Source organism: Chaetura pelagica, unplaced genomic scaffold (genome assembly GCF_000747805.2).
Source record: "Chaetura pelagica isolate M959 unplaced genomic scaffold, ChaPel_1.0 scaffold69, whole genome shotgun sequence".
Lineage (NCBI taxonomy): Eukaryota > Metazoa > Chordata > Aves > Apodiformes > Apodidae > Chaetura > Chaetura pelagica.
The window spans coordinates 10,235,652-10,247,910 of NW_009970724.1; positions in this window are offsets into that span (position 1 = coordinate 10,235,652).

Consider the following 12,259-nt stretch of genomic DNA (forward strand, 5'->3'; position numbering starts at 1 on the left):
GTTTGAGTCCTCAGCCTCTCACAGGCAAGGATTTAAGTAATGTGTGGTGGGTTACTTTGTGGTGCTTCTCCTTTTTTGTTTGTTTTGGTTTTGTTAATTTTTTACATTCTTTTAGAAGTATTACCTATATGTTAAGGCCTATATTCATGCAATCATGAGTGACACGCAACTTCTGTCTCACCTTTCCAGTTTCAGACAGATTTAGAGAAACCGAGACCAGATAAGGCACAGCTGAGGTGCCCAGGAGCACACAGCTAAAAGAGTAAGAATGGAGCTGTTTGAACATCTTTTTCCTTTCCTCATTAAAGTTTCATCTAAAGAATTTCTGTAGGAGCCTTAGCCAGTAAAAAAGCACTCATCACTTTTAGTTCCCAAGCAGCCATACAGGGGAGAACATACATCAGATAGACATAGTCTTTCTCATGCATGCTGTACCCTCCTAGATGCAATAATTCACCCTCTTCAGTATTTTTTCATGAGACAAGTAATACTAATTGCATTGAAGTATTTTTTAAGAAGATGAATACTGGAAAAGTTGGTACATTTTTCACAAGATATTCTGCTTTCCAAGTAAAATGCAAAGCAATTATGATAAGCCGCATCTTAAGGTAACGCCTGATACCTCCCGGGTAACCCATCTAGCAAACTCCAATTTCCAGTGAAGCCAACACAAGAACCAGGTATGCTTTTATGAATGCTGAAACAGTCAATAAATATCAGATAATACTGCACCCTTGTTTTATAAATCTTTTATGTGTTTTTCTTCAATAAATACATATATTTTGCTTTAAGAATCTCAGAGCCCCTTTTGAGCCGTGCAGCTCTTAGAATCTTAATAGAAAAGTAGCAACATGAAATCGAAAATAGATGCTTTTAACAAATGGGGAAAGTCTATATTTCACCAAGGAAAGTGTGGTTTAAAATACAATACAGGCTTTGCTCCAGCAACATCTGCATCTTGTGTATTTTCTACAGAGCAGGCCACAGCTATTGACATGCTGTTGGTTTTATATGTCCCAGGATACATGAATTATTACTTTCACTCGACATTTTATATTCCTAGTTCTATAGCCTGTAGCAACACTAACTGCCAGCTGTGGTAGACTATACCAGACCTCTAGCAATGCCTCTTATTGATCAAGCATTGGTCAATGTTTGCCTGCTCAGTAATGCAAAGACATCCTAATTCTCTAAGACAGAAAACCCACAAGTTAAATGCATTTGGGATTTCTAGTAATCTTAAGAGACTCAAGAAACAAAACACAGATTGCAGATACTTTCCCATCATCAGACAAACTGATTGCTGTCTTATGAGCTTCACGTACTACAAAAGGAAGTGCATTGCACAATAGTACTAAAGACAAAAGCTTGGCTGGATGTTAGCAAACAGTGCTACTATGCAAACTGGTTACAAAAGCAACCCTAGGAATGAAAAAAATGTTCTACTGACAGTCCGTGGACTTGCAATGACAGGCTTACTAACTTCTTCAAAAAGGACCTAGCCAGAGTCACTAATACAGACATCCCAGTAGCAGCAAAACTATATCAAAGTGCTTGTACTTACTGATTTGAAGGAAGGTAAACTAGCTCTATTCTAACTTGTGTAAAATTCCCTGAGGACCACAAAAGCATGAGTTCATGTAAATAATAAAACAGACCTTGCAAATCACAGTGCAGCAGAGAATACCTTAAATGTCTGTGAAAAGACCCAGCAAGTCAGTGACTGGTTTCTGAGCTTAGCACACACACATTCCAACACCCACTTGAATCAAAGGAAAGATGACCTACCCTTGGCACGGGACAAGTCCTGTCAGGCACCACAGCTCATCACAGCAGCACACCAGCCTTGGCCTCTGCTTCGAGGAACTGTTGAGTCACCTACTCCCTCCCCCCAGTCAACACTCTTCCACTCAGTGCTGCTTCCTCTGATTTGTTTCTCCTTCTTTCAGGGAGAAGCCATGGCCCAAGCAGGCTTCAAAGCAGCCCCAGCTTTGCTCCCCAGCACACCCCTACAGGTGCAGAGGGTCAGCCAGCAATGAGAAAACATGAATTACAGCAGGGGAAACCCACGCAGGGGGTGGAGCCTTAGTGTAAAAACCATGACTACTTCTGACAAAACCAGCTTTATTTCACACACAGGTATATATGTTTAAAAATCTCCAGGTGATAGCTCTGCAAATAATGCCATTGTCAGTGAAGCTCATTAGCACCATTTTTATCTTCATTCGTTACACCTTTATTTAGCAGTTACTTACTTAGAATGTATTGGCTCCTTTGCAGCAGAGCTGGATTCACCTGATGCAAAGACAAGTGGGCCAAACCGTCAGCTGGAGTAAATCTGCTACTGCAGAGCTCCTGCAGGGAGGTACCCTGGGCTGGGCACCCCTTGCTGCCCTGCAGCACTGCATGTGTGGCACAGCCTGAAGCAGGACAGCCTGCACACTGCGTGGAGGGTGCAGGGGCCATGCATGCTGCCCATCACTGCAGAAGGGAACCCTTCCTGAAGGGGTGAGAGCCACTGTTGTGCATGGTGACAGCTCCACCACATGTGCAGGGTTTGCTTGTGTGCACACCAGTGTGGTCATATCCAGCTGCACAGGTTAGGTATGACAGCAACAGGATGCTGCCATGGGGACTTCTTGGTGAGTCACCCAGGTAGGAGAGTGCTGAGGGCTATGGCCAAGCCCTGCCAGGGGTGGACTCCAGGTCCAGCACACCTCAGCACAAGCCTGCAACACAAGCACCCTGTGCAGGGGCAGCCAGGAGCCAGCTCTGCCTCTGACTCACCAATTCCTCAAAGTTTTTCTCTCAAAGTCATGACATTAGCTGAGAGAAGGGACCCACTTAGCTTGGCCAGCCTAAACCACCAGAGAATTTGCACAAAGATAGCTCAGCTTCTCCCCTTAGCCTCATGGCTGCCCTTCCTCAGGGTGCAGCCCTTAGGAAAGCATCTTGGTCTGATGCACAGGACCCCTCAGGCAGGTCATGCTTCACATTCAAAGCATAAGCACTTACATGTTCTCAGTGTTGGTTGCTTAGGGACTGAAATACTCCAGTAATATCCCATGTGTGTCCCAGCAGGTTGCAGCTCCCCACATGGAGAAAGGGTCTTCCCCTGCTCCAGGTACACACTGGACCCAGATCAGGGGATCTTAGATCTGAGCCCTGCAGCAGTCCATGCCCATGCTGATTGTGGATTCACTCTTCACTTTTGCTGCAGTGACAGTGGCTGCAGCCCCCTCCTGGTGTGCTCTTCTGGCCTTCGGTAAGGGCTCTTCTCCAGGCTATCACTTTTTTGCTCCACAGCTCCAACTGCAAGGAGGAGCTCAATGCACAGCTCCTTGCATTGCACCTTTCTCCTCCCTCTCTTCCCTTGTCTGATCCTCACTCTTCTCTCACCCACCCTAACAGTGTTACTCCTACCTGAGGGGCCCCCAGCGTTTGTTTCCTGGCTGCCTCTCTTGGGAAGTATCATTGGGTCATGACCCATTTCCTCCAAACACTGATAGGATCTGCTGCCTTAGCACAATGGTAGAGTTGCTTCTGCAGTCTCAACCTGCTGCAACAAAAAGTCGTGCTCCTTCAATTTGTCCAGCAAGTTTTTATTATCACTTGAAATACAGCGGCACAGCTCTGCGCCTGTAACGTCTTCAGAGTCACTTAGCAGCACAGCTACGGAGCATGATTCCAGTTGAGCTCAGCTGAACACAGAAGGTGACTCCTATCACTGGAGCACTTTATCATCAGGGTAATGTGGGCTGGTATGGCAAGCAGCATTTGACTAGTGAAGCCTCTTTCTTTGACATCCTAAGAGGGGAGCATGGCTGCACACAAGTTAAACCTTTTCCAGGAAGGAGAAAGATTAAAAATGTTGCTTTGCCAGAATTTTATAATGGTGGTTTTGTTCCTGCCTTTTGAAGGGATGGTATTTCATCAACAGAACCATTCAGCTCCTCCAACAGCTTGAAGAGAGCTGGTTAATGACAAAGACCACTGGCATTTGCACAGTCATATCAGTCTCCTTGAATGGATAATGCTTCTTTGGTTGACTTCTACCAGGAATGAACCAGTTTCCTGCCTAACTTCTGGAAATGGTGGAAGGTGTAAACACCAGACTAAAAGGCAGCTCCTCTCTGCTTCATGAGGCTCAGCCCACTGGCCTCATATTTCTGTGGTCACATCTGGCAGCACTGCTCTTCTGAAACACTCAAACAGCCTCCAGATTCAGGCACTCAGTCACTAAAAGGACAGGGAGGGAGTTTCTGCTGCAGTTCATCACCACTTGGGTCAGTCAGAACTGCACAATGAGCAGGACAGTCAGAGAGGGTGCTACAGGCACTGGTGGGACTCTGTATGCTCAAAAATGGCACAGATTACATGGCCAAAATAAACCTCTGACTCCCATAACACAGTACAATATGTATATAGTTTTTATATATATATATACAGACATTTACATACATGCTCAGGTGCACACCGTATATATGTACTGGTGTATGTACAGGCATACATGACCATAGTCCTAAACTGTCAGTAAAGAAAGAATGCATCATGTGTGTTTGTGCAAAAAGACCACAACTCCTGTAGACAGACTATCAAATTATGTGGGAATTTTACAGCCCTCTAAATCCTTACTTTCGAATCTTTCAGTGGTTTCCACAATTTAGGAAGAATATAATTTTGACTTCTTGAAATCAGTGCAGTTACTGACTGAGAAGGACTAATTCCCATCATGTTTTTTTCTGAACCCTCATATGAAGAAATAAAATATATTCCATTTCTGAAAACACTGGCCTTATACTTCATATACATTTGAATTATTTGTAGTTCTGCTTCTAAAGATTAAAAACATCTACTGTCTTTGCATGATGAATAATCAATTTTTTAAGGGGTTGTTACTTTCATCATAAACATATAAAAGCAATCCAAGCTACAAAAACCCTGTACACAGACACACCATAAAAGCCAAAACTACTTTATACCCAGCAGGTAAAAAAAAAAAAAAAAAAAAAAAACTCCACTGAAAAGGGAAGATACTAGTCCTACATTCCATCCTACTTCCTCTCAGTGCCTAATCATGAATTTTCTCATTTATGCAAGTTTCTGTTGTTCATCAGTCACTTTGCAGAACTGTTTGGTTTTCCCACAGCAGCAAGTAGAAAACTAAGAGATAAGTTGTCTGCCATTTTGCTGAGTCATTTAAAAGGAACTACTTATGTTGGATAAAAAACATAACATTACTGCTGCTGTTTTCCTCATATGTAGTTTTTGTGAGATATCAGCTTTCAAGACCTATAGAACAGACAGTTCTGCAGATACCCCCAGGAGAAAAAAAAAAAAAAAAAAGAGACAGATCAGAGATGTTGCAGGCATAAGTATTTTGGACTAAAAAAAATTGTATCTGGAAATGAGATAATGAAAACCCTTCGCGTATCACTCAGTAAACCACAATCTGAACCACCCTGCAGTGGGTCCCGGTTGTGGAGTGGGAAATAAGAAGGGTGTGAAAGACAATGTACCTGGCTTGCCCAGGGGCTGTTCATCTGGCACGAGAAACAGGTCACAAAGTTGACAATTGTTATGCAGGTGTGCCACAAGCATCCACATCTCCTGTTTGCAATGTGGTGCTTCAGCTGATAGAAGAAAATGGGAGAGACACATTCCTCCTTTATCCACAGCTGGATAGGCTTTGTTCCTGACTGTTTCCACCTCTTCCTCTTCAACTCCTTCATCCCTCATCCAGGCTCTATAAGCTTCCTATTATTCCAGTCTTTAAATCAATTTGTGTTAAACTATTACTGTTGCAGATGCTCTGTCTTCCTGCTGCTGAGTAGGAAGCAGACTTAACGGTGCCACCCTAACTAATTAGGGTTTATTTAAGAACAGCTCAAGCCCATTAAAAACTAGTGGCTTGATCCCACAGACCTGTACTCAAGCCTACAACCCCCACCTCAGACAGATCAGTGTGGCATCTGACAAAGTGCTGTGGGCAGACCTGCTGACACTGTCTTGGATGCATCTTTACAGATATTTGTTGCATTAAATTATTATTACTGCACCAAGCTGTCTTCTGGCTTTGTTACCTGATAAAACTGCAAGAGCTGCCCCGGACTCAGCCCTGCACTCCTGACATTTGTGAACCCCTCTGTCAACCAGACAGCATCACTCCGACTCAGCCACTGCAGTCAGGCTCACGCAGCAGCTCATAAACATAACTGTATTTTTAACATCCCGGGAAACCGCGTCATCTCCCTTTATGGCTTTCCCAGAATACTCTTTACATTCTCTGGTTTGTACAAAACACTGCATCTAGGATGTTAACACTCTCTGCACAGACTTGCTGGGTTATTCCTGCCCAGTGCTGAATGTATGCCCTCCCTATTAAACACAACATATTGATTTTAAAATTGCTCTGATGACTCAAAGATATGCACAAATTTGGATCAGTGCATTTACTAGAGCTCTGCTCTTTGTGTGAGAGCAGCTGACGGTTCTGATTACCGGTGGACAGTCTACTGGATCTCTCCAAAACACAAGGACTTATGGAAGATGTGCTCTTAAACTCTTGTCCAGCCCAGGTCCAGAATTGTTCATAATTGGTCAGAAATATGGAGGCAAATTCCTTTAAACCTTATTTTAAACCTGTTTTGTTTTTTTTTTACAAAGGTTTATTTCCTTTACAGGTCTGCTTTCACTATCAGGAACAGGGCAAAACTCCTCAGGTTGCTCTTCCACAAGGACACTATTAGTATACTCCATATCGAAGTACATTAGGCTTTGGCTTTTTATAAGGTAGCAGCAAGTAATTGCATGGGATCATACATTTTCACCAACCCCATCTGTAATTTTAAGAGGACACAATGAGAGCAGAGGTATTCTATATACACCTTGAAAAAAAATAAACTTTGGGCTTTGATAAGAGTGCATTGATTTAAGTCACCTGGTTATCACTGAATCTCTGTATGAAAGCACTGAATGTGTATTTTATTTTAAACACTTCGCTCCTTTAAATCACAATAACTGATTCTTTTTGTTTGACAGTAAGAAGACACACCACATAGCTCTCATTTTAGGAAAAAAAAAAAAAAGACGACCTACAGCCCAGTATGTGGCCAGATAGGACATAATTTCATGTTTTGTTACAGTTTTGTAAATGATAAACCTGCTGAGATTTAACTGGGAGTTGGTGCTTACACATGTTCCTTGTAGACCTCAGGTGGGCTGAACATGGCTGAGCAGCAGAGAGAGCTCATGGCCAGCAGTGGCTCTCCTGGCCAGTCCATGAGGCAGCTGTGGGGCATGGCAGAGCACTGCAAGCCCTTGTTCCTGGCCAGGGGGAAGGGAGAAATGCTTGTGGGACAGCACTGAGAGAGCAGGAGAAGTTGGACTTTGTTTCAAAAAAACCCCACAAACCTCCAAGACACACTTAGCTCCTGCCTGAGGAGCACGCTGAACGATTCAGACTGACAACTAATTATTGAGTTTAGTCATGTTTTTCCAGTCTTTGCTTTTGTTTTAATTTTTCTGCTCCTTTTCTCTTTTCATTCCCTTGTTTCTCTTTAGCTCTTTCTTTTCTGATTTTTCATATTTCTTCCCTTCTTCTGCTATTACCACTAATTCCCTTCTGTGTTTTTCCTCTCCAACCTTTTTGCATTGCCCAGGTGCTCTGTCCTCCTCTGCTCCCTCCAGGAGAAGAGGGCACTGCTGTGATTTAGCACTGATTCCTTACAAGCCTAGGATAAGTTGCAAAAAGGAAAGATGTAGCAAATACTGTTTTAAATGCATCAACAGGTCCTTTAGGACTCTGATTCAACCCCTCATAAAAAAATCAATAGCAATTTTTAATATTAATCAGATCACAATTCAAAGGTACCACTCCTTGAGTGCAATAATGAGTCAGCCAATTCTAGAAACTGGGCTACGGGAAACATTTTGCCAGTTATTTATGGACAAGCCTGCAAAACTACTCATAACCATTATTTGGTAAGCTCTATCACATGGACTTGACCTTCATTCAATCCCCTTCTCTTTACACACCTATACAAATACTGAAAATAAAGACATCTCTTCACTTGAGCAGATATTTCTGAACATTTTTTTAAATGCAGTCAGCTCTCAATTTCCTGCCTTATATCTCACCAAGGACAAAGCAATAAGAGCTCTCACAAAACCAATAGATGTACTCTAACCATCCACCCCACTATCACATTTTTAATGCCTGCTAGTATTTTACACCCCAGATTTAATGCACACAGAATAGTTGCAAGTACAATGACATTTGAGTAACAATATTTAGAAGCGTGAAATTACAAGTGTACTGACAGGTTTTTATGTGTTTCCTTATAGCACAGAAGCTGCTGCTCTTTGTCCCCCACATCCTTCATGTCAGAAGCAGCACAACGCTAATATATTTCAAATATATTTTGAGATTCATAGAAAGTGCTGCAGCACCTGGTTGGAATTTATGTGTTTTGTAATTGCGTCTGTAGCAGGCTAAAGCACAGAAGCACAAGGAAAGGTCTCTTTGCCCTGTTAGTGGGCATTTGAAATTGAAAAAGGCTTCATTCCTCTGCCTGGGATGTGATCTCTGATATCCACAGTTCTGGCTGGACTTGAAGAGAACCAGGTTCTCTGCTCTCACCAGAGGAGGCCTGAGCACCACCTCATGCTTGCAGCCAGTGGAGATGGAGCAGCCCTGCAACACCTGCTTGTAGCTCACTTGGTGAGCCAAAGATCTTTTTAGGACACTTCCAGTAAGTATTTATGAGGATCCATGTAAGGTAGTAGCATGGCTTTAAAATCTGGCAATACCTAGACTTCGCAGGACTCGAATTTGCTACACAATTAAAACATGGGATTATATTTCTTTTTAGTCATTGACATAACCCCAGAAAGTGCTTTGCTCACAGCTGTCAGTCAGAGGTTTCAGCATAATTACTAAAACTAGAGACTTTCACACCCAACATACAGCAATCTGTTTGGATCTAAAAAACAGACAATGTTGTAGTAAACCGTTTTTTTTTTTCATGATCTTGTAAAAAAAAAAGGAATGCTGAGGTGCTGGAGGCTTGAATCCTGTCTGGAAGCAGAGTGCTGGCCAGGAAGGGTACTGCATGAGTTACACCAGGGAACTGGGACTCCCCGGCTCAAATTCTCTGTACCTTTCTCCACCCACTCAGCAATCTGGTATTCCCAGCTCTTTACTGAGGGAGCAAGTTAACTCAGAGCATGGACTGAACTGCAGGGATTTATTTCATGCGACAAACAGTTTTTGGCTTGTGGCTATCAGGCTTAAGTCATTGTATGGATATATCATCTGGAAATAATACTTAGATTTCCAGAGCTTCACAGCAGCTATTTGGAAATCCATCAGTAGAAACATTAAGAGTTACTAGGGAGAGATCCTTAGTTGTCATTTCTTTAACTGAGACCCTCCTCTTTTATGATTTCCAGTGAACTCCTGCTCTCATAAATTAAAGGTAGTATTAAATTTCTGAAAAAAAAAAAAAAATTAAAATGCATTGCATTTAAAAATATTAATAGAAGCATTTATCATTGAAAAGAATTCACTGCCTTCCTCAGTTCCCTTTCGTTAAAACCCTCTAACACCACATTGTGCTTTACTGATGCTACTGAGCTGCATCCTTCCAGCAGGGCAGGTAGGAGCTGTGCTGCTCGGGGAGCTCTGCATAACCTCCTGGCAAGCCCTGCTGCTGCAGCATCACCCTGGGAGCAGCACCCTGCCCACCCAGGCAGGGCCCAGGCAGAAATCTCTCACCCCGGCAGGGAGCAGGAGGGCTGGAGTGCTGCACATCCCTGGTGGTGCCACCAAGCCGAAAGCCATGCTAAGGCAAAGCAGCACCACCCCTCAGCACCGCACCCCGAGGTGGGGATCAGAAGGATGGGAGAAATGCAGGTGGCCATGGCTTCCTCATGGCATTAGCCTTTGAGCATGTGGTTACATGTTATTTTTCTGAGGGTTTATGTATCTGTTCATTCCAACGATCCACTTGCCCTGACTGCTGAATTTTCCTGAGTTCCCAGATGTCCTGGCCTCCAGAGATCCCACCTGGCTCTAGGGTTATAAAAAAAAGCCACACTGACCCTCTGTAAATGCCTTCACTTCACCACATACACCTTGCATTCAGCAGCTTCTCATTCCAGCAGCATATATAGAGCTGCTGTCCTGCCAAGACCTTTTCCTTCCACGGGAGAGCCATTTTTTTCCCTCTCTTTTCTCTTCAGCTTATACAAATAAATGGAAAAGAAAAGGATTGTGAAGTTAAAAATTTAACACGGGCAAATTTAGCTGGGAGAACATTCTCACCCAGTACCACTCAGGCTTTTCCTCTCTCATTCAGGTACTATGCACAACCCTGTGGGGAGCTGATAAATACATTTCATACTGCCAGCCTAATTCAACAACTAACTCCTTGCAATGTTCAACTACTGCAGCTCCCACGTACATGTGCACCTGCACACACAGGTACATACAGCTGCAGCAAACAGATATGTTATTCTTAAAAGAAACATGTTCAAGTTGCATAATATTGATAGACCATCTTTATGCTTGGAAAGAATTAAAATGTTTTCTATCCTTAAGCAATCACAATGTCTAAATTTGGAGCACTCACATAGCATACTCGCTGATTTCTCAGTCAGTTTCTGTATTTTAATTTTGATAGTATTTTTCAACCCTGACTCTGAACAGATGAGTAAGTTATGATCTGACATGATAAAAACATGAGCAACTGCTCACGTGCCCTGTGCAGCAGAGCTGCCACCCCCGTGGGGGCAGCCCGCAGCCCTGGTGCGGGCAAGGCTCCCGAGGGGAGCGGGGCCGCGTGGCACTGACGCTGCCACACCAGGCTTGCTATCTGGGGACAGACTTTGCTGCACAGACAGTGTTTGGTATTTTCATTGCAAAAGAAGAGAACTGGTTTTATTACCAATTTTCCCAAAAGTTATCCTTAATAATAAGTCAAATAAATCAGCGTATGATTTTTTTTAATCTAAGGATCCGTTGAAGGATCAAAGGATGCAGGCACGAAGGAGAGCCAGGCAATCGCTATTCCTACGTCTCAGGTTAGGTAGGGGCATTCACAATTTAATACTTGTGCTACACTGTAATTGAGGCTCTAATGGGGCTGGCCAAACCCTCAGAGCTGTTACAGCAAACATACACGCAACACCACAAACTTCAGCACTGTTGCCCTGCATTTACACTGCTTGAAGAAATCGGCTTCCATTTCTCATGCTGTGCTGCTTTCCCCACTTGCAGCATTAGCACAGGGAGCGGGCACAGCGCAGCGCAGGCTGCTCCTGTACCCGGCTTCCTGAACACAAAACCAAGGTGCAAGAGCCAGGAGCAAGGACCTGCTCCAAAAGAGCAGGTCTGAACTTGTCACCAGACATGGGAAGTTGAAGAAATGTTTTTTACTCTGCAGCAGCTCTGAACCAAAATATCTAGAAAAGGTACCATTTAGTAAAAATGTTATCTTTTTTTCATCATTATTTGAAGACCATGAATATTTGCAATATCTTTTGTGGTTGTGAGATATAGTCTTTGAGAGACAGAAGAGGTTTTGTCCTGGGCAGCTGCCAACCAGCAAAGGCAGACCCTCTCCTGACACACCTGGTCAGGGCTGCTCTGCATCCTGGCTTCCCCTGCCTCTGCATCCAGAGGACCTGCTGCAAAAGAATTCACCCATTTATGCAGGCATTGACATCTGCCTGAATGCAGACATCTAAGAAGCACTAGGCATAGTAAACATTGCCATGTTTGAATTTGTCAACAAATAAAACAATGCACAGCAGCAGCTTTCCAACTGAAAGGTAAAACCTCCTTCTGGAGCAGGCTTTGTGGCTGCTCTGTGCACGTTGCAGCCTCAACTGTGCTGCCCTCTCTCCAGCCAAGCCCAGAATTTGCATGCCCCTTCCTTCTATTAGGACCCAGTGGACATGGTACTTGGCAGCTGCCCATGCCTCTCCTGCTGTGTGCTGCTGACAGGTGCCAGCTTGTACCTACCCATGGCAGGAGGGACACTGCATCCTGGCCACCCCCTGACACCAGGGCAGGCCACAGCTGCCCCTGCCTTCATCCACTGCATTGCTTCCAGCAATTAAAGTCTCTGCTTCGTGGGCCTGGATTTTCATGTCAGAGTCTATGAGCTAAGAATAACCCAAAAAAGCAAATTATATGGCTGAGACCCTCTTTCCCCACCAGGAGAGAAGCAATTTTGAGCTGTTTGTTCTCTAG